Source organism: Pinus tabuliformis, chromosome 7, assembly GCF_031772625.1.
Source record: "Pinus tabuliformis cultivar Carrire ecotype Pingquan chromosome 7, CPIR1, whole genome shotgun sequence".
Classification (NCBI taxonomy): domain Eukaryota; kingdom Viridiplantae; phylum Streptophyta; class Pinopsida; order Pinales; family Pinaceae; genus Pinus; species Pinus tabuliformis.
The window spans coordinates 1191652819-1191672115 of record NC_142293.1 but is presented as its reverse complement, the minus strand read 5'-3'; the positions used below and the strand labels follow the sequence as shown (position 1 = coordinate 1191672115).

The 19297-nt window shown below is 40.8% G+C and overlaps 1 long non-coding RNA gene across 1 annotated transcript; it reads right to left on the bottom strand.

The window, feature by feature from the left end:
- Positions 1-18352: 18352 nt before the first annotated feature.
- LOC149251705 (uncharacterized) lies at positions 18353-18961 on the bottom strand. The gene is made up of 3 exons (XR_016266008.1): positions 18865-18961; positions 18699-18776; positions 18353-18571 (listed from the first exon to the last, which is right to left on the bottom strand). It is a non-coding gene; the product is annotated as an uncharacterized LOC149251705 (long non-coding RNA).
- Between the last annotated feature and the right edge of the window lie 336 nt (positions 18962-19297).

Genomic DNA, 19297 nt, shown 5'->3' with positions numbered 1-19297 from the left:
TGGGCTTGTATGGCCTCTTTAAGACTGCTAATAAAACATTCCATGTAGAACGCATCTTGGAGACCCCTAGTGTGGAAAGCTAAGGCTTCAAAGGTTGTAACATATTCATCCACTGTGCCAGTCTATCGGAGCTTAGTAAGACGACCCAAAAAAGCAGAGTCATGGTCAAAGCGCTCTATAAGAGCTTTTTTGGAGTTGTCCCAAGTCAAAAAACTTCCATTGCAACATTGATGCCATTGCCACCATTGCCATCTTTCATTGTCCAAGTACATGCTCCCCACCATAAGCTGAGTCTCATTATCTAAGATGTAATTCAGATTGAAATACTGCTCCATTTGTGCTACCCATGCTGTTGGGTGAGAACCATCAAATTTATGCATATCCAGCTTGGGAGGTCGCGGACGGGATTGTTGGTGGGTGCCCCAGAGGTGAAGAGAGTGGCTAGACTCACCCTCACTGTGTTCATGGCCAATATACGCCTCCTCGCGGGCTTCCGCCTTGCCCTTAGAGAGTGCATTAGTTAGTGTCGTCAGCTGCTCTTGGAGTTCTTTCAAGGATTGTTCAAGTTTGTCGATCTTCTCATTGGCCATAGCTTGAGCTCTAGTTTCTACCATGCACCGATCCGATGTACTTGAAATTTGGGACCGCCCGAATTTTTTTTGGCACTAACACTTGAATGGTACCACCTTGCTCAGCTCGTCATCCTGATTCTTATGGGCTAGATCACCAATAAGCGCCCCGGGGGGTCTCACCACGCCCCGGTATAGGAACCCCACACCACTACTCAGATCTGGTGGATCTGAGAGATCTGAATGGCTGATCGGATAGCTCTGAGCGGCGGAACAGATTGCTGCTGCAGATCTGATGGATCTAATAGATCTGAATGGTTGTTCTGTTAACTCAGAACTGCGGGACTGATGTCTGCTGCTGCTGCAAACCCCACTTGCGAGATCTGATCTGGCAGAGATTATGCGTGATCCAGAGATAGAAAAGGGAACTATGGTCTCGAGGAGTCTCAGGTGCTACAGATCGCAATATACATAAGGGTCTGACAATAGTACTTGGCCCAATGTTTCAGGGCTCTAACTAAGGAGGATCAACCGTACCCTTAGCCGTACAACCCGACTACCCTATTGTACGGGCGAGTAATCTCTCCGAGTGTTGTTCTCAGTGTACTGTAGCAGCAAGACGGCCAACGGTTTATCTATGGCGAGGTTTCAAAGGAGCTAGGGGGCTTCCGATATACCCAGAGGGTACTTGGAAGACAATCTGTGCGTGCTTCTGTCTAATGCGCTACTACTCGAAGGGGTACCCACAAGGGTTACAAGGGAGTCCAACAAGCGTGACCACCTCTTGTATTTCCTGCGTGCATGCGTCCCAAAATCCGCAGATTTATGCGCTCAACGATAGATCCCGTGGTTTAAAGACGCCGGAACACGTCTCTAGCCAAAAAAAAATTTGCTAAGAAATGGAGATCCCACCGGCCCTGGAAAGTGCTCTGATACCACTTGTTATGCTCTTAACCTGCAAGACGATACCACAATACAGGATATGCGAAGAAATATACCCAGAACATAGAATAGTGGAAACAACAGCAAGTATTTTATTATTCAGAAATCAATGTTCACTTGCCTCTTCGAGGGGGCAACCTCCAATAGAGTAGAGCTCGATTCCAAAATAAGACACAATCCTACTACATAAATAAGGGCGTTAGGGTGGGACCCTAACAGTCACCTCCAAGTTTGTACGAACCCCGGGTTGATAAGTAAAGCTGGTAGCCCTGGGAGTTGCAGCATTCTTGCAATACCTAGGCTCATCACTTTTAGGCGTCATTGTCATTTTGTAGAAACCAAAGCAATCAAGGCAGCAACAGAAGAAAAGGTGGCTAAGTTCCTAAGGGAGAACATATTTTACAAATTTGGGTACCCTAGAGAGCTAGTCACAGACCAAGGCCGCCAGTTCACCTACAGCATGATTGAAGAATTGCTCAAGCATTAAAAGATCAAACATAGGACCTCAGAGCACTCGAGAACATCCTGACCAAGGTAGTGAACAGCAGCAAAAAGGACTACGCTGAGAGACTAGTTGAGGCCACCTGGGCCTATAATACAACATGGAATACCACCACTGGATTCACACCCTATGAGCTGGTCTGTGGAAAAATGCTTTGCTGTACATTGAATTTGAATATAACAGATTAAGGATGGAAGCCCAACTAGATTTAGATCTTAGTCATGCACAAAAAGAAAGGTTGTTCCATTTGAATGGCCTAGATGAATTCAGAATGCAGGCCCTCCTCCATACAGAGATAATTCAGCTATAGAGAAAGATCTGGAATGAAAATCATATCAAGAAGAAGTTATTTCAAGAAGGAGACAGGGCACTATTATATGATTCAAGGTACAAGGACTTCAAGGGCAAGCTAAGAACAAGATGGCCCGAACCATATGTGGTGGAAAGATGCCATGACGATGGTTCAGTGCGAATCAGGATTATAGATGAAGAAGCCATTCCATTGCTAGTTAATGGACACATATTGAAATTATACAAGAGGCCTTCATCTAAACAAGAGTTCATTGACAGCATCAATAAGACAATGATGATGGTGGAGCAAGTTTCAGCTCCTCCCTCATCAGGTCATTGAAAAAATAAAGAAAAAACAAAATAAGGATTTAGGTGAAAACCTCCATGAGGCGCCTAAGTCCCATCTTTGGGTTGAAAACCTCCATGAGGCGGCCCAAGGATGAGAAAAAAGGAAATAAAAAGAAGATCCCTAGGTGAAAACCTTCCTTGAGGTGCCCAGGACAGATAACTAGGGTGAAAACCTCTCTAAGGTAGCCTAGGTGTTTTTCAAAAAATATAATAATAAAAGAAAAAGAAAAAAACATAATTGCTCTTTACAGGAGGATGAGAAAGACAATCAAGCAGCAAAGAGAAGATCCAAAGGGGGCCCTGCCTCACATAAGTTCATCTCCCCCACTCCTTACCATGCATCCCTCCATAAATTCCAATGTTTTTCACTTCACTACTTCAATTCATGAGAAGATTGTGTTTTCCACATCATCACCTCATCCATTACCATCATCCCTTCCTTCACACACGCTCCTACTCCCTCTGTACATGCAGCAGCATCTGATCTGTAGTCACAGACACCATCAGCAAACAATAGAGAAGGAAGAAAGAGCTACACAGCACCAGCATCTAATCTGCGGTCAAGAAACCATTAGCAGACAGTTGAGAAGGAAGAAGAATGACCATCAGTAGCACCTCTGATCCTTGACACCTGCAGCATGGCATTAAGGCCACAGGTAAGTATCCTACTCACTCACTCATCTGCATCATGTGATCAAAAGTTGTAAGGGTTAAGAGGTAGTTGGTTTGTAAGTAAAGAGGTGGCCAGTTTCCTCTAAAAAGGCTATGCCCTCCAAAACCTTAGTGAACAATCAAAATCCCATGGCCTTAATCGGAACCCATAATTTAACTGCAAATGATCCTCAGCTGACACATAGATACCTTGCTGCCCAAGGCCAAGCAAGTACACATTTTGAGGATATGTTTAGGCTGATAAGAAATGATAATATACATGCCTGCTAAAAGAGATGAAACACTGCCACATAGCTTGAAGATCAGAGAATATTAATGGGAAGAAAAAGAAAGGAAAGCAGGCTGCTATAAAATAGAAGAAAAGACCACAATAAAATAATGAGATGTCAAAGAAGCTACCAGAGCCACTAAGTTGCTCAGAGGATGAGAAACATTTTCAATATGGGGGTGATGATGAGTCTCATCATTGAGTAATTATATGGGCCTTAATTCACCTCCCAGCTTAGCCAAACCAACTATTCTCACAACTTATTGCATACCTTTGATTATATTTTGCTTATGGGTTGAGTTAGAGTTGGATATTTTTCTTTGTGGTCTAATGTGCATGTAATGCAAGAATAAAGGATAAAATCAAAGGAAATGCAAGGATAAAAGGTAAAAGCAAGGAACGATGGTGAAAGACCTTGGTAAAAAATCAAATGGGACAAGAGAGAGGAGTTATATGAGGTAAATCCTCCTCATTTACTACCCATCCATTCAAATATCCCTCCATCAGCTAAAAGTACACACATTCAAATCAGTAGTACTAAAAGACAGCCAAGCAAGTGGAAGTATAAGTAGCCTCCCTACTAGAAGGCAGTCAAGCTAGTGAAAGTGAAAGGACAAGTTACCATTAAGTTGGGAGTTGTACCTCCCTAATTTTGAGGGAAGTCGTTGAGACTTCAGAAGTATAAATAGAGAGGCTTAGGACCTGAGTTTTTTTAGTTAACCAATAGTTAGTTAGTCAGTTAGCAATTATTCAGACCTTTTGACTTATAGCAGTTTGATGTAATACATTGTTCTTTGATAATGACGATGAGTTTTGATTTGAGCCAGCACTGAGTTAACTCAGAGGGCCGAAGCTCTTAGGTTAGGGCCCGACCCTAGCAGTCAAAGCTCCTCTTTATTGTATTGTATTCTAGCATAGAATCCTGCTTTCTGTTCATTTACTCAAGTAGTTCATTTCCATAACAGCAGTAGCATAGATGCATGGTTTGATTATTCATTTGGTTAAGTAGATGCATGTTCATCATAGTGGTTCAGCACAAATTCATGGCTTTCCTGTTCACTTACTGAAGTGGCTTCCTGATTTCTGTTCATTCGCTGAGTAGTTGCAGTTTCATTACAGTAGCGCAGCACAGATTGGTTGTGTTTTAGTTTGTTCCATTTATGCTTTCATTTAATCAGTAAGTTGACAAAGAAAATGTCCACAAGGTTGCTCACAGGTGTCTCGGCCTCCCCTCCTCCCTCTGGGACCATGCTGTGAGGAAGAAACCCTACAGCAACCCCAAAAACACAGGGTTTTGGTTTTCACAAAGGGTTTGTCCTTTATCTAGGCACTGAAGTCATTTCATATTGCTATGTTCTCTAATGGTCATCTGATTGTTCGCTCTCTTTCTGTCATCAAACCTCACTCGCATACCCCTTTCATTCTCCTGCAGCATGAAAATCTCAAGGGAAGTTGTTCATCCATGTTCAAATGGTTTTTAACCGTCAATCGCCTTTCACACACAAAACCGACCAATCGCCGCCCAATCCACTTTTTGCCCTTTAAATCCCCACCGTCGATCTGCCTTGTCAGATCTGATGGTTATCGCGCACCCTCTCACCAACATGCTCAGTCACATCTCCGCCATAGATCTACTTTGCTAGATCTGACTGCCTTCGCGCGATATTTCGTGGATTTCCGTCTAACCGTTATCGGGCTAAGGGCACGCGATATGAGCGGTTTCCCCGTGCTACATGTCGGTCGGGGAGGCTAATCACGTGAAATTCCCCAAAAACTGCTTACAGCTTTGAGGGCGCACGATATCCCGCTTACCTCCCTCCAAACCCACTCGTCATTTTTGCACGTTTTCTTTTACCCGCTTCCATCTCCGCCGTCGATCTATCCTCTGATCTGACGGTTGTCGCTTCATCCAATCGCCAACTAGCTTAGCCGATCTCTGCCGTCGATCTTTTGATTGCCTTTGTGATATAATCTCAATCGTCCAGCCTGTTAGTTGACCATGTTCACCCATCTGCCTACGTACCCTTCTGTAATCCGATCTCGTCTGTTTGTTTACCTTTCACCTGCCTGATCCAATGGTCCTCATGCGTTGTTGCTCCTTCATGTCCTCTTTTCACCATTTTGACCTCCGATTACTTTCTCCACTTAAACATAGACTTGGCTTAGTTGCATTTGCTTGCACCTTCGCATAGTAGTTTAATTGGTTAGCTAGGGTCTGTATGAGTTCAGCATTGCATGTTGCTTTCTTCATTTCTGTAGTACATTAACCCTCCCCTAGACTAGGTTTGCTCTCCTTCCATCAAGATCAAGCTTCTTCTGACCCTATAGAAGTTTGGCTTGGAACCCCTGGGGTCTCTTGCCAGATGAGCAGTGACAACAGGCAGTACCTTCACTTCTACTTGTGTATATAGCACAGTCACCTCCAAGTTTGTACGAATCTTGGGTTGAGAAGTAAAGATGGTAGCCCTAGGAGTTGCAGCATTCTTGCTGCAATACCTAGGCTCATCACTTACAAATAAGACTTGTGGCCTCAAGTAGTTCAACAAATCCTAACCCCCACCATCAAATATCTACAACGCATCAAAAAAAATTGTAAATGAACACTACTTGAGTCTTAAAGAGTTACCTGGTGGTGTTTCTTTCTAAGCACAAGAATAAAACTTTTAAATAACAAGACAAGATAGGTACACAAGTCTCCCATTCAAAAGCTATATAAGTATTGATGGGTACTCTACCAAATTCTAAACATAAACCCACTTGCTCCACACCATCCCATCATACTAAGCTTAATGAAGGTGAGAACCCTAGTAAATGTGAGAGAAACATGGTGCACATTGGCAAGGAATAGATGCAAGTGCATGCTCATGTGTCTTTGTCACTTATCTTGGCATATTAATTAGATCATTAAGGAGGTTAAGCAAATAAAAAACTTAGAGAAGGTTGCAGATTCCCTAACCCTAGTAACCACCATTTTCCAAAAAAAATCCAAAAGCTAGGTTGCAAGCTTTGTTGTGTCGAGAGGAACTTTCCAACCCAGTCTGCTAGAGATGTTGTAATGTCTTGTAAACATTTTGACTCGATCAAACTACATAAAATAAAAAATAAAAATAAACCAGCCTAGATCCAGCTTAAGTCCAGATCTACCTGAGAGGAATCAAATCTCTTGAGATACAAACCTCTTTTAAACTAAAAAGAGTTTTGATCCCTCTCCACATTTAGTAAATCTAAAATTAAAATAAATATAAACTAATTAACCATAAAATACATCATAATATTTATAACCCTTTTAAAAATTAATAAAACCTTATACTTTTAAATCTTTCTATAATATTTTGAAGATAAGAAGTCAATCCATTCATACAAATTTCTTTTGAATAAGTATCATGTGTGTAACAACAAAACTGAAATAAGTAAATCTCCAAGTTGAATATTGTATGTTCAAATAAGTAAATCTCCAAATGGCATATTTTATGTTCTCGCTTTTCATTATCAAAATTAAGTTTCAAAGAATTAATTAGATCATAGGGGGCTTTGCAAATTTCGTGGCCATCATCATTTTTCCAAATTAAGTTGCAAACTTTGTTGGCTATAAAATCGGTCATAATATCATACCTTCAAAGCCTTCTACGATATTTGGAATGTGACTAATCAACCCATTAACTGAAGTTTCCTTTAGAAGTGTCTAATTACAAGTATTAAAATCGGTCATAATATAATGACTTCAAATCCTTCTATGATATTTGGAATTTCACTAATCAACTCATTAAGAGAAGTTCCCTTTCCTTCAGAAGTGTCTAATTACAAGTATTAAATCTCCAAGTTGCATATTTTATATTATTAAAGAATGTCGTTATTAATATTCCTTTCCAAAAAGGTAAGGTTTCTAGTGGTTGTTTTTCTCCTTTTAATTATTAAAGTAAAAGTTAAGGTTTTCATTCATTAGTTTTCACTACATTTTTTTATCTCTTTATAATCAAAGATAACCCACACTTACGGCTCTTAAAACGAAAATTATTATTATACCAATATAGTAGTTAAAATAAAATAATATTATTATATTTAATTTAAAATTGTATAATAAATCAAATAAATTATTATTGTTACATTAATAATTTAATTTGAATTTATAATATAAAATTAAATGATTAAATTTAACGAGATTTGTGTAGAGGATTAATTAAAATATATATATTTTCTAGATGAATATATCATTCTTATGTAAATTTATGTCAAATCTTAGGAGATTTGAAATTTTAAACAAATTCTATGAAGTTTATGAAAGTTTATTAAACAAATTTTTATGTAAACATGCTTTTGTTTCCAGTCGTGGCGGGTCAAATCTCTTAAGAAATGTTCTATTTGGTGAAAATTTTGAAAAAAATTGTATAAACGAGTTGTACTAGGTAATCCCATAATTGTTTCCTTGAAAAAAAATGACCTCAAAACATCTGGGAAGCCATTTCAAAAAAATGACTTAAAAGACTTAGTGGAAGCAGTTTAGGAAAAATGACTCACGCTCATCTCATCTGAGGGTGACAGTGAATATGTGGATGTTGATATTTTTGTTTACATGGACACAGATTTGGTTTTTTTAAGGTTTTAGTGATTAGGAGTAATTCAACTTTGACGGAGGAGGAGGAATTGCCCAAACGGCCAAAAGTCGCTGAAATCTGGGCAAAAAAAATTCAAAAAATCTTGTAGAGGCAGTGTTTGAATCATGTTTTTTATGGTGGAAATGGATTTAGCACCATCAAAAACGTCTAAATATGGCCAAAATTTCAATGACTTTTAGGGCCAAAAAAAACAGTCTAATTAAATTAAGGCTTATTGATTTTGTAATTAGTTTTAGGGTTTTTATTGTGATGATAAAGTTGTTAAGATCATCTTTATAAAAGAAGGTGTGATTTTGAGTGATGAAAAACTAAAAATTTAAAAGAAAAATGATGTTGGTTTTACTCTTGGATTTCTCGAACATTCACTTCCATTTATGTCAGGTCGATTAATTTTCTTTTTGGAAATTTATTATGAGATACTAGAGCAGAAGTTTAATATATAAAACCTTTAATAAATCTAAAATTACCATTATTAAACTGTGAGCGTTGAGATGTAATGTGATGACCTCGTAAATGTAATTATTTAAAAGTTTACTGCAGTAAAAACTGAATGACATTGAGAACTATTTTCTTTTAAAGAATAATCTGTTGATTTGAATTATGCATTAAAGTAATGTTTAAAGAATTACTCAAAGAGCATTGAGTTTCTCAAAAAGGAAAGCAGTTAATGGAACTGAAAATAACCACCTTCCTTAACTGGAAAGGTCTCCAGGAAAAAGGAAAGGGTGGGGATAGTTTCTCTCGGTGCTGTAGAGACAGACAGAGAAGGAAACAGAAAAGAAAGAAATTGTTCTGGACTAAGTCTGGTAAGGACCAGATAGTCCAGCACACAGTGCTGCTTACTGAGGATAGTGATCCGGTAAGCAGAAGCTTGGGGGGAGACTCAGGTCTTGAGAGACTGATCTCACGGTTGGGTGGAAAACAAGCGATACACAGCTATTTGGCAGGAGAAGCATTCCAGATTCAACTTACCAGAGGGAATCAGGTAAGTACCGGAACCCTCATATGCCTGGTCATCTATAGTACAGCTGTGATTATCTGAGCAATTGATTATAATAGCTTAAAGAAGTAAATTGCATTAGTAAACAACCTAGATGTAGAGGTGAGAACTAGCATGTTAGAGTATAACTATACACAGTTTAACTGCCTGAATTAAGGATAACGTGACTGTGTAGCTCAGAGGTATCGGAATAGGAACAGTCAACCTTAAAGAAAACCATAAGATGGAAAACAACCGTACAATCATAAGGTCAAAGACTGTTAGGTTGTAATATTCTGTGCAGGAAAGAAATGTAACCAGAACAGTTAAAATTTCAAGAGCTGAGGACAGCTGAACCCTGTAAATCAACGAAGCGGACTATTATTAATATGAGTCTGTCTTTATCAACTAAAAGATTACAAGTCTGGAGAAAGACGAGTCACAGGAAAACTGAAACCCTCATACATCCAATAAATCTGGGTCGATATAATAAACCAAACCCTCACGGTCGCAAGTAGTCATACAGAAATTATAACACCTGTAAATGCTATACCAGCAGAATGTCAACAAGAAAACAAAGGTATAGTAGCGTGGAGCTAACTCGGTATAGCCGTGGCAGATGAGACTTTCACAAGTCCAAGTAACAAAAAGAAAGAAGTTAATAACAGATTAAAGACCCATGCCGCGGATAACCAAGGAGTATTATAACCACGGTGTAAACCATACAAAGACGGGCATAAACAATGCATCAGAATCAAATAATATTTCTTTAAGAACTGTAACCATTTGCATGCATTAAGAAAATAGGGAAATATGCATCCCGTAAGGCCGCGAATGTAACGGCTGCCCATAATAAACCAGAACCTCAAAACATATGATTGACCGAATTGATAAGGTTACATAAATACATATTACAGAGCTCAGGGTTCGAACTGACGAGTCTTGAACCGTCGACCAATCCTCTATGGAGACAGAGGATGCTACGACGAGATGACCCTGAATCTATTCGTTCAAACCCTTTACCCAGCCGGCCATACATCTACAGGATTCAGATGTTGGCACGGCAGGGGGTATTCCATACATAAATCAAACAAAAATATTGGCGAAACAAAGAAACTGTAAATTATTCCATACATTTGCTCGGATACGGAACTTAACCATCGTAAAAATTGGAAACGAGGAAACATCATGTATATGGAATCAAACGAGACCCTACGCTGCGTTATAGAACAGACATTCGTATCCATGACAGAGAATCAAGACATTATAACTGAAGAAGATATATGCATTAAACCAAAAAGCCTCGAGCCATATGTATATACAATTAAACAATCCGCTGGTTCTAACCAGGGTTATGGATAGTTTTAAACAAGTCCATAGTCAGATCATATACACCAAATGCAAATACAGAGAGCTGTATATTAGTTTCCAGCCTCGGTAATACATGGGTAAGAACCAAACTTCTATAAACAAAAAGAACAAGTTCCAGAACTCTTGAAGAGTTAAAAGCGTAGGTTCATCAAGACCTGCGACCAACCAAATACAGAAGGGTTGGGGTCTCTTCGCCAATACAGAGGAAAACCCCTGATAAAATCTGAAAGCCATGACAGAGGGGAAAACAACCGTTAACTAAGCCAGCAACCGAATAAATACCTGTGGGTGAGCTCGGCGGGCTTCAACAGGTTATCTCTTCTCCAAGTTGTTGAAGCCGGAACCCCTTCACCTACAACCTGTCAAGCCAATGACGAGATGTTAGACCTTTGTGCAGAAACATTAAAATAAATGAAACTTCAGAACTTCTGTCAAGGAGTAGTATACCTGATGGCTTCGGGCATGAAGTCTCTGGAGCTGGAACTCTTCCGGATGGCGCCAGAGTCCAGAATCGCGGAGGTCGTGGCGCGGAGCAGTGAACCAGTCCATGCAGCAAGGAACAAGGAACGAAAGAGTGACAAAGGAAATCTCGAAATATCCGGGGAGCGCCAAATATAAACCGGGCTGCCAGTGGAGAAACGTGGAACCCTTCCAGCCCTTGATCTCTTCAAACAAATGAGCACCGTAGATGAAGGCACCTTTACCCAAACGCCGGCGCGGGAAGAGTCCAGGCACAGTAACCAAGCCTTGTTCACGTGAATCGTCCGGCAAGATTCAATGCTCTTGCCAGATGTCCCGCGCAGGAGGCGCCAACAGATGGCTTAGTACAGCTACTATCAACTCGAAGATTTAACATAAGAGACTCAAACCATATGGTTAACGAATAAACATGTTTATGCATTGGGCTGCCGAATAAGCAAGGTGATATCAAACATAGCTGGTCTTAGATACAGTGCCTGCCACATATATACGATGCCTTGGTTAGGCACGTATATTCGGTGGTGGCCATAAACTTAAACACATTTCAATATAAGCAGCGGCTAACCATAAGTATATGTGTGTTAGTTGTATACCATATAGAAATTTTTTTTTTATGTATATGTTTAAAGTTGTGGGTACGTGACAAATTGGTATCAGAGCCCAGGTTACCCATACTGTGGCCTCTGGGAAATGGATAAGTGTTAAAAGTTGAGAAGGTCATTATGACAATAATAATCTTGTTAAAATGACAGAATTGTGCAGGTAGCTCACAAAGTTATATGTTGCATGATCAGACCATGACAAGTAATATGCAAGGTTCGGGCAGCGCACCGCATAGGCCTGCAGCCAATTGGGGGCCTGCAACAAATTTTGGAGATAATGCAGAATTGTGGGTGCAGCTGGGTGAGGAGACCCGCAGCACGAATCTGGCCATACTAGAAACCGTCCAAGAGCTGAAAAGGGAGATGGCCCGGCTCCGAGAGGATAATACATGACTGACAATGGAACAGGAAAGGATTTTGAAAAGTTTGTATGATAGACAGAACCCGCCATTAGCTCATCCCAGCACAGAACAGCAGAAAAAGATGGAGGAGGAACAATATCACGCAGAATCTGAAATTCCTGAAGAAGGAGAGGACCAATCCGATAATGCATCAGAACAGCAGACCTCAAAGCATCAAAAGGTGGAACTGCAAGGAGAATTCCGAAAGATTAAACCCCTGCATTACGATGGGGAACAAGAAGAAGCAGCAGAGGCATGGCTAATCAACATGAATAAATATTTTCAGTTATATGAATATGACCATAACTTGAAGGCAAGGCTGGCCATCTTCCAGTTACAAGGGAAGGCGACATTGTGGTGGGAGGAAGTAAAAATCGTGAAAGGCGTAACTGAACGAACCATAACATGGGAAAAATTCCAGAGATATTTTAAAGAGAGATACTTGACGGAACGGTTTTATGATGAAAAGGCAAAGGAATTCCATGATCTGCGGTTGGGGCAGCAGACTATGGATGAGTTCATCAATCGTTTCACATCCTTGCTCCGCTATGTACCTTATCTTAAAGAAGAAAAAGCCAAGGTACAGCGGTTTGTCAGTAGTCTACCTATGTATATGAGGGAAAGGATTGAATTTGACAATCCTAGAACCATGGATGAGGCAATTCGTAAGGCCAGAATCTGCTATCAACAGAGCAAACAGAAAGGGGACAGTTCCAACAGAAAATGGAATGAGAAAAAGAATAATAAAACTGTTGGAAATAATAAGGGGAATCGAAGCGGCGGGATCAAAGGAAGCAGCAGGAATCAGAATAGTAGAGCAGCACCAAGAAGTGCATTCAGGTCCAAGTCCATCGGTGAAACCAGAATGAGTGAACAACCCGCTAAGATGGACACTGAGGGAGTAACCAGACCTCCAGTGCAGTGCTGGGGTTGTGGTGGACCGCACTATGTCAAGAATTGTCCGCAAAGGAAAGGAACTGACCAGATATCCCAGATTCATGAGGCATCCACCGTGGGTGACGTGGGACGAAGTATGCCAAGAATTAACGCAGCCTTGGACGATCGCCAGGCGGAATACCAGCCCACTATGATAGAATTTGAAGGTAAAATTTTAAACCTTTCCATCTCTGTTTTAATAGATCCTGGAGCTACTTTAAGTTACATTAGTCCAAAGATAGTTGAACAATGCAAATTGCAGCCTGAGAAATTCAGGAATCCTTGGCTGGTACAGCTAGCTACAGGAACCAAAAGACGAGTAATGGCAAAGGTAAAAAGCTGCCCTATAGTGGTAGCAGGACAGCCGGTAGTGGCAGACCTGAATATACTTCCCCTCGGATCCTATGATGTCCTAATTGGGATGGACTGGCTGGAAAAGCATTGGGCTTTAGTAAACTGCAAAACAAAAGCTATACGATACAAGGATGATGCTGGAATAGAACAAGAAATGTAGGGAATTAAACGACCAGTTCAAGTCTGACCAATCACCGCATCTCAGCTGGCAAAATGCATCTGGAATAGATGCCAAGTGTATGCAATTCAGGTGGGCTATGCAGAAACCAAGAATAAGGAGAATCCACTGGAACATCTTCCAGTTATAAAAGAGTTTGCAGATGTATTCCCAGAAGAAATTCCTGGATTACCTCCAAAGAGGGACATAGACTTCACCATTGAGTTAATACCAGGAGTTGCTCCAGTTTCGCAGACACCTTATAGAATGAGTGTGCCAGAGTTGACTGAATTGAAGATGCAACTACAAGAATTGCTGGATAAAAATTATATCCGCCCCAGTGTATCTCCATGGGGAGCTCCGGTGCTATTCGTCAGAAAGAAGGATGGAACTCTTAGAATGTGCATTGATTACCGGCAATTAAACAAGCTTACAATTAAAAATAAATACCCTTTACCGCGGATCGATGAACTATTTGATCAAGTCAAGGGAGCGACAGTATTTTCTAAAATCGATCTGCGATCTGGATACCATCAGATCCGGATTAAAGAAGAAGATATCGCTAAGACAGCCTTCCGAACTCGGTATGGGCACTACGAGTTTGTAGTGCTGCCTTTTGGATTGACTAATGCACCTGCCACGTTCATGTGTTTGATGAATAGTGTGTTCCATCAATTTCTAGACAAATTTGTGTTAATATTCATTGATGATATTTTGATTTATTCTCGTTCTAAGGAGGAGCATGAGGAACATCTTCGGATGGTACTACAGACTTTGCGAGAACATCAGTTGTATGCCAAACTCAGCAAATGTGATTTTTATAAAGAAGAAATTCAGTATTTGGGTCACGTAATTTCAAAAGAAGGAATTGCTGTTGATCCTGAGAAAATAAAAACCATACTGGATTGGCCGGTGCCAAAAGACGTAGCGGATATCAGATCCTTCATGGGATTGGCGGGATATTACAGAAGATTCATGGAAGGTTTTTCAAGGGTAGCATACCCTATCACATCTTTGCAAAAGAAAGGAAGGACATTCAGATGGAGTTCTGAATGTCAACAAAGTTTTGAGAAGCTTAAGCAATTACTCACATCTGCTCCTGTTTTAAGTATAGCTGATCCGAGCAAGGACTATGTGGTGTGTACCGATGCTAGTGGAGAAGGAGTTGCAGGTGTGCTAATGCAAGAAGGAAAAGTGATCGCCTATGAATCAAGAAAATTGAAGGAGCATGAGCAGAAGTATTCTGCCTATGATCTGGAATTAGCAGTTGTCATACATGCGCTTAAGATGTGGCGACACTACCTTCTGGGAAGGAAATTTTTGCTACTCACAGATCATGACAGTTTAACAAATTATTTTAGCCAGCCCACATTAAACGCAAGGCAAGCTCGTTGGGCAGATTTCTTAAGTGGGTTCGACTTTGACATTCAACATCTGAAGGGAAAGGAAAATCGGGTAGCTGACGCATTGAGTCGGAAGGTGCAATGTTTGTATGAAGTTACATTCAGTAGATGGGAGAATTCCTTGCTGGAAAAGATGAAAACAGCAGCAAGCCAAGATGCTGAATACCAACAGATGAAGCGGCATATGTCACTTTCCAGTGAGGGAAGTCCGCAAGACTATGAGGTTAACAAGGACGGAATGCTGTTGTACAAAAAGAGATTGTTTGTACCGAATGACAACAGCCTCAAAAACTTAATCTTGAATGAGTTTCATACCAGTCATTACGCTGGTCATTCCGGGTACCAGAAAATGTTGACTGCACTTCGGAAGGAGTATTACTGGTCGGGAATGAAAAAGCATGTGGCTGAATATTTAGCACGGTGTTTGGAGTGTCAGTAGATCAAGACAGAGCATCAGCACCCGGCTGGATTGTTGCAACCCCTGCCCATTCCTGAATGGAAATGGGAAATTATATCAATGGACTTTATAACTGGGCTGCCTAAAACAAAGAGGAACAATGATTCTATCATGGTAGTACTGGACAAGCTAAGTAAGGCAGCACACTTCATTCCGGTACAATCCACCTACCGAGCAGTGCAAATTGCACACGTCTTTATGCAAAATATATTCCGACTTCATGGACTCCCAAAGACCATAATATCAGATCGGGATGTGAAGTTTACATCCGCCTTCTGGAGAGCATTATTTGCAGAATTGGGTACACAGCTGAATTTTAGCACTGCTTACCATCCCCAGACTGATGGGCAGACAGAGAGAGTAAATCAGATGGTGGAAGACATGTTGAGAGCATGTGTTATGCAAAAACCGACGCAATGGGAGGACTATTTACACTTAGTGGAATTTGCTTACAACAATGGATATCATACATCAATTCAGATGTCTCCATTTGAAGTCTTGTATGGACGGAAATGTCGGACACCTTCAAATTGGAGTGGCCCGGAGGAAAAGTTAAGGTTGGGACCAGAAATGCTCAGGGAGATGGAGGATATGGTCAAAAAGGTGCGAGCCAACCTGAAGGCCGCTCAGGATAGGCAGAAAAACTTTGCAGATCGAAAAAGAAGGTTTAAAGAGTATCAGGTGGGCGATCATGTTTATATCAGAATTCAGGCAAGGAAAAGTACTCTGCAGTGGAGCAGCTGCACTAAACTTGCACCCCGATACTTCGGACCTTTTCAGGTCTTAGCAAGGGTTGGGCCAGTAGCTTATCAGCTAGCCCTACCAAGCCACATTAGAATACATAATGTCTTTCATGTATCCATGCTTAAGAAATATATCTATGATCCTAAGCATGTGATCAAGTGGCAGGATATAAGGGTAAGGATGGTTTTTTCTCTAAAAACTACTTGAAAATGTATCTGTAACAAAAGACTGATACTGTTATTGATTGCAGGTCGAACCGGAAGGAGAAGTTCGGGTCGAGCCGCTGAGCATTCTCGACCGGAGAGAAGTGTAGTTGCGGAAGCGGGTTATTACCCAAATTAAAGTGCAATGGCAGCACTATGGGCCTAAAGAGGCCACTTGGGAGGACGAAGAGCTGTTTTGGAAAGCCTATCCAGAACTGTTTGGAGACACTAGACATCGGGACGATGTCCAATCTCAGGAGGGGGAGATGTGATGACCCCGTAAAAGTAATTATTTAAAAGTTTACTGCAGTAAAAACTGAATGACATTGAGAACTATTTTCTTTTAAAGAATAATCTGTTGATTTGAATTATGCATTAAATTAATGTTTAAAGAATTACTCAAAGAGCATTGAGTTTCTCAAAAGGGAAAGCAGTTAATGGAACTGAAAATAACCACCTTCCTTAACTGGAAAGGTCTCCAGGAAAAAGGAAAGGGTGGGGATAGTTTCTCTCGGTGCTGTAGAGACAGACAGAGAAGGAAACAAAAAAGAAAGAAATTGTTCTGGACTAAGTCTGGTAAGGACCAGATAGTCCAACACACAGTGCTGCTTACTGAGGATAGTGATCCGGTAAGCAGAAGCTTGGGGGGAGACTCAGGTCTTGAGAGACTGATCTCACGGTTGGGTGGAAAACAAGCGATACACAGCTATTTGGCAGGAGAAGCGTTCCAGATTCAACTTACCAGAGGGAATCAGGTAAGTACCGGAACCCTCATATGCCTGGTTATCTATAGTACAGCTGTGATTATCTGAGCAATTGATTATAATAGCTTAAAGAAGTAAATTGCATTAGTAAACAACCTAGCTGTAGAGGTGAGAGCTAGCATGTTAGAGTATAACTATACACAGTTTAACTGCCTGAATTAAGGATAACGTGACTGTGTAGCTCAGAGGTATCGGAATAGGAACAGTCAACCTTAAAGAAAACCATAAGATGGAAAACAGCCGTACAATCATAAGGTCAAAGACTGTTAGGTTGTAATATTCTGTGCAGGAAAGAAATGTAACCAGAACAGTTAAAATTTCAAGAGCTGAGGACAGCTGAACCCTGTAAATCAACGAAGCAGACTATTATTAATATGAGTCTGTCTTTATCAACTAAAAGATTACAAGTCTGGAGAAAGATGAGTCACAGGAAAACTGAAACCCTCATACATCCAATAAATCTGGGTCGATATAATAAACCAAACCCTAACGGTCGCAAGTAGTTATATAGAAACTATAGCACCTGCAAATACTATACCAGTAGAAGGTCAACAAGTAAGGAAAGGTATATTGGCGTGGAGCTAAACTCGGTATAGCCGAGGCAAATGAGACTTTCATAAGTCCACGTAATGAAAAAGAAAGAAGTTAATAACAGGTTAAAGACCCATGCCGCGGATAACCAAAGAGTAGTTTAACCACTGTGTAAACCATACAGAGACGGGCATAAACAATGCTTCAGAACCAAACGATATTTCTTTAAGAACCGTAACCCGGTTGCATGCATCAAGAACAATAGGAAAATATGCATTCCTCAAGGCCGCGAATGTAATGGCTGCCCATAATAAACCAGAACTTCCACACATATGATTGACCGAATTGATATGGTACATAAACACAAAATACAGAACTTAGGGTTCGAATTGACGAGTCTTGAACCGTCGATCAATCATCTATGGAAAACAGAGGATGATACGACGAGGTGACTCTAAATTTACCCATTCAAACCCTTTACCCAGCCGGCCATACATCTACAGGATTCAGATGTTGGCACGGCAGAGGGTATTCCATACATAAATCAGACAAAAATATTGGCGAAATAAAGAAACTGTAAATTATTCCATACATTTGCTCGGATACGGAACTTAACCATCGTAAAAATTGGAAACGAGGAAACATCATGTATATGGAATCAAACGAGACCCTACGCTGCGTTATAGAACAGACATTCGTATCCATGACAGAGAATCAAGACATTATAACTGAAGAAGATATATGCATTAAACCAAAAAGCCTCGAGCCATATGTATATACAATTAAACAATCCGCTGGTTCTAACCAGGGTTATGGATAGTTTTAAACAAGTCCATAGTCAGATCATATACACCAAATGCAAATACAGAGAGCTGTATATTAGTTTCCAGCCTCGGTAATACATGGGTAAGAACCAAACTTCTATAAACAAAAAGAACAAGTTCCAGAACTCTTGAAGAGTTAAAAGCGTAGGTTCATCAAGACCTGCGACCAACCAAAGACAGAAGGGTTGGGGTCTCTTCGCCAATACAGAGGAAAACCCCTGGTAAAATCTGAAAGCCATGACAGAGGGGAAAACAACCGTTAACTAAGCCAGCAACCGAATAAATACCTGTGGGTGAGCTCGGCGGGCTTCAACAGGTTTATCTCTTCTCCAAGTTGTTGAAGCCGGAACCCCTTCACCTACAACCTGTCAAGCCAATGACGAGATGTTAGACCTTTGTGCAGAAACATTAAAATAAATGAAACTTCAGAACTTCTGTCAAGGAGTAGTATACCTGATGGCTTCGGGCATGAAGTCTCTGGAGCTGGAACTCTTCCGGATGGCGCCAAAGTCCAGAATCGCGGAGGTCGTGGCGCGGAGCAGTGAACCAGTCCATGCAGCAAGGAACAAGGAACGAAAGAGTGACAAAGGAAATCTCGAAATATCCGGGGAGCGCCAAATATAAACCGGGCTGCCAGTGGAGAAACGTGGAACCCTTCCAGCCCTTGATCTCGTCAAAACAAATGAGCACCGTAGATGAAGGCACCTTTACCAAAACGTCGGCGCGGGAAGAGTCCAGGCACAGTAACCAAGCCTTGTTCACGTGAATCGTCCGGCAAGATTCAATGCTCTTGCTAGATGTCCCGCGAGGAGGCGCCAACAGTTGGCTTAGTACAGCTACTATCAACTCGAAGATTTAACATAAGAGACACAAACCATATGGTTAA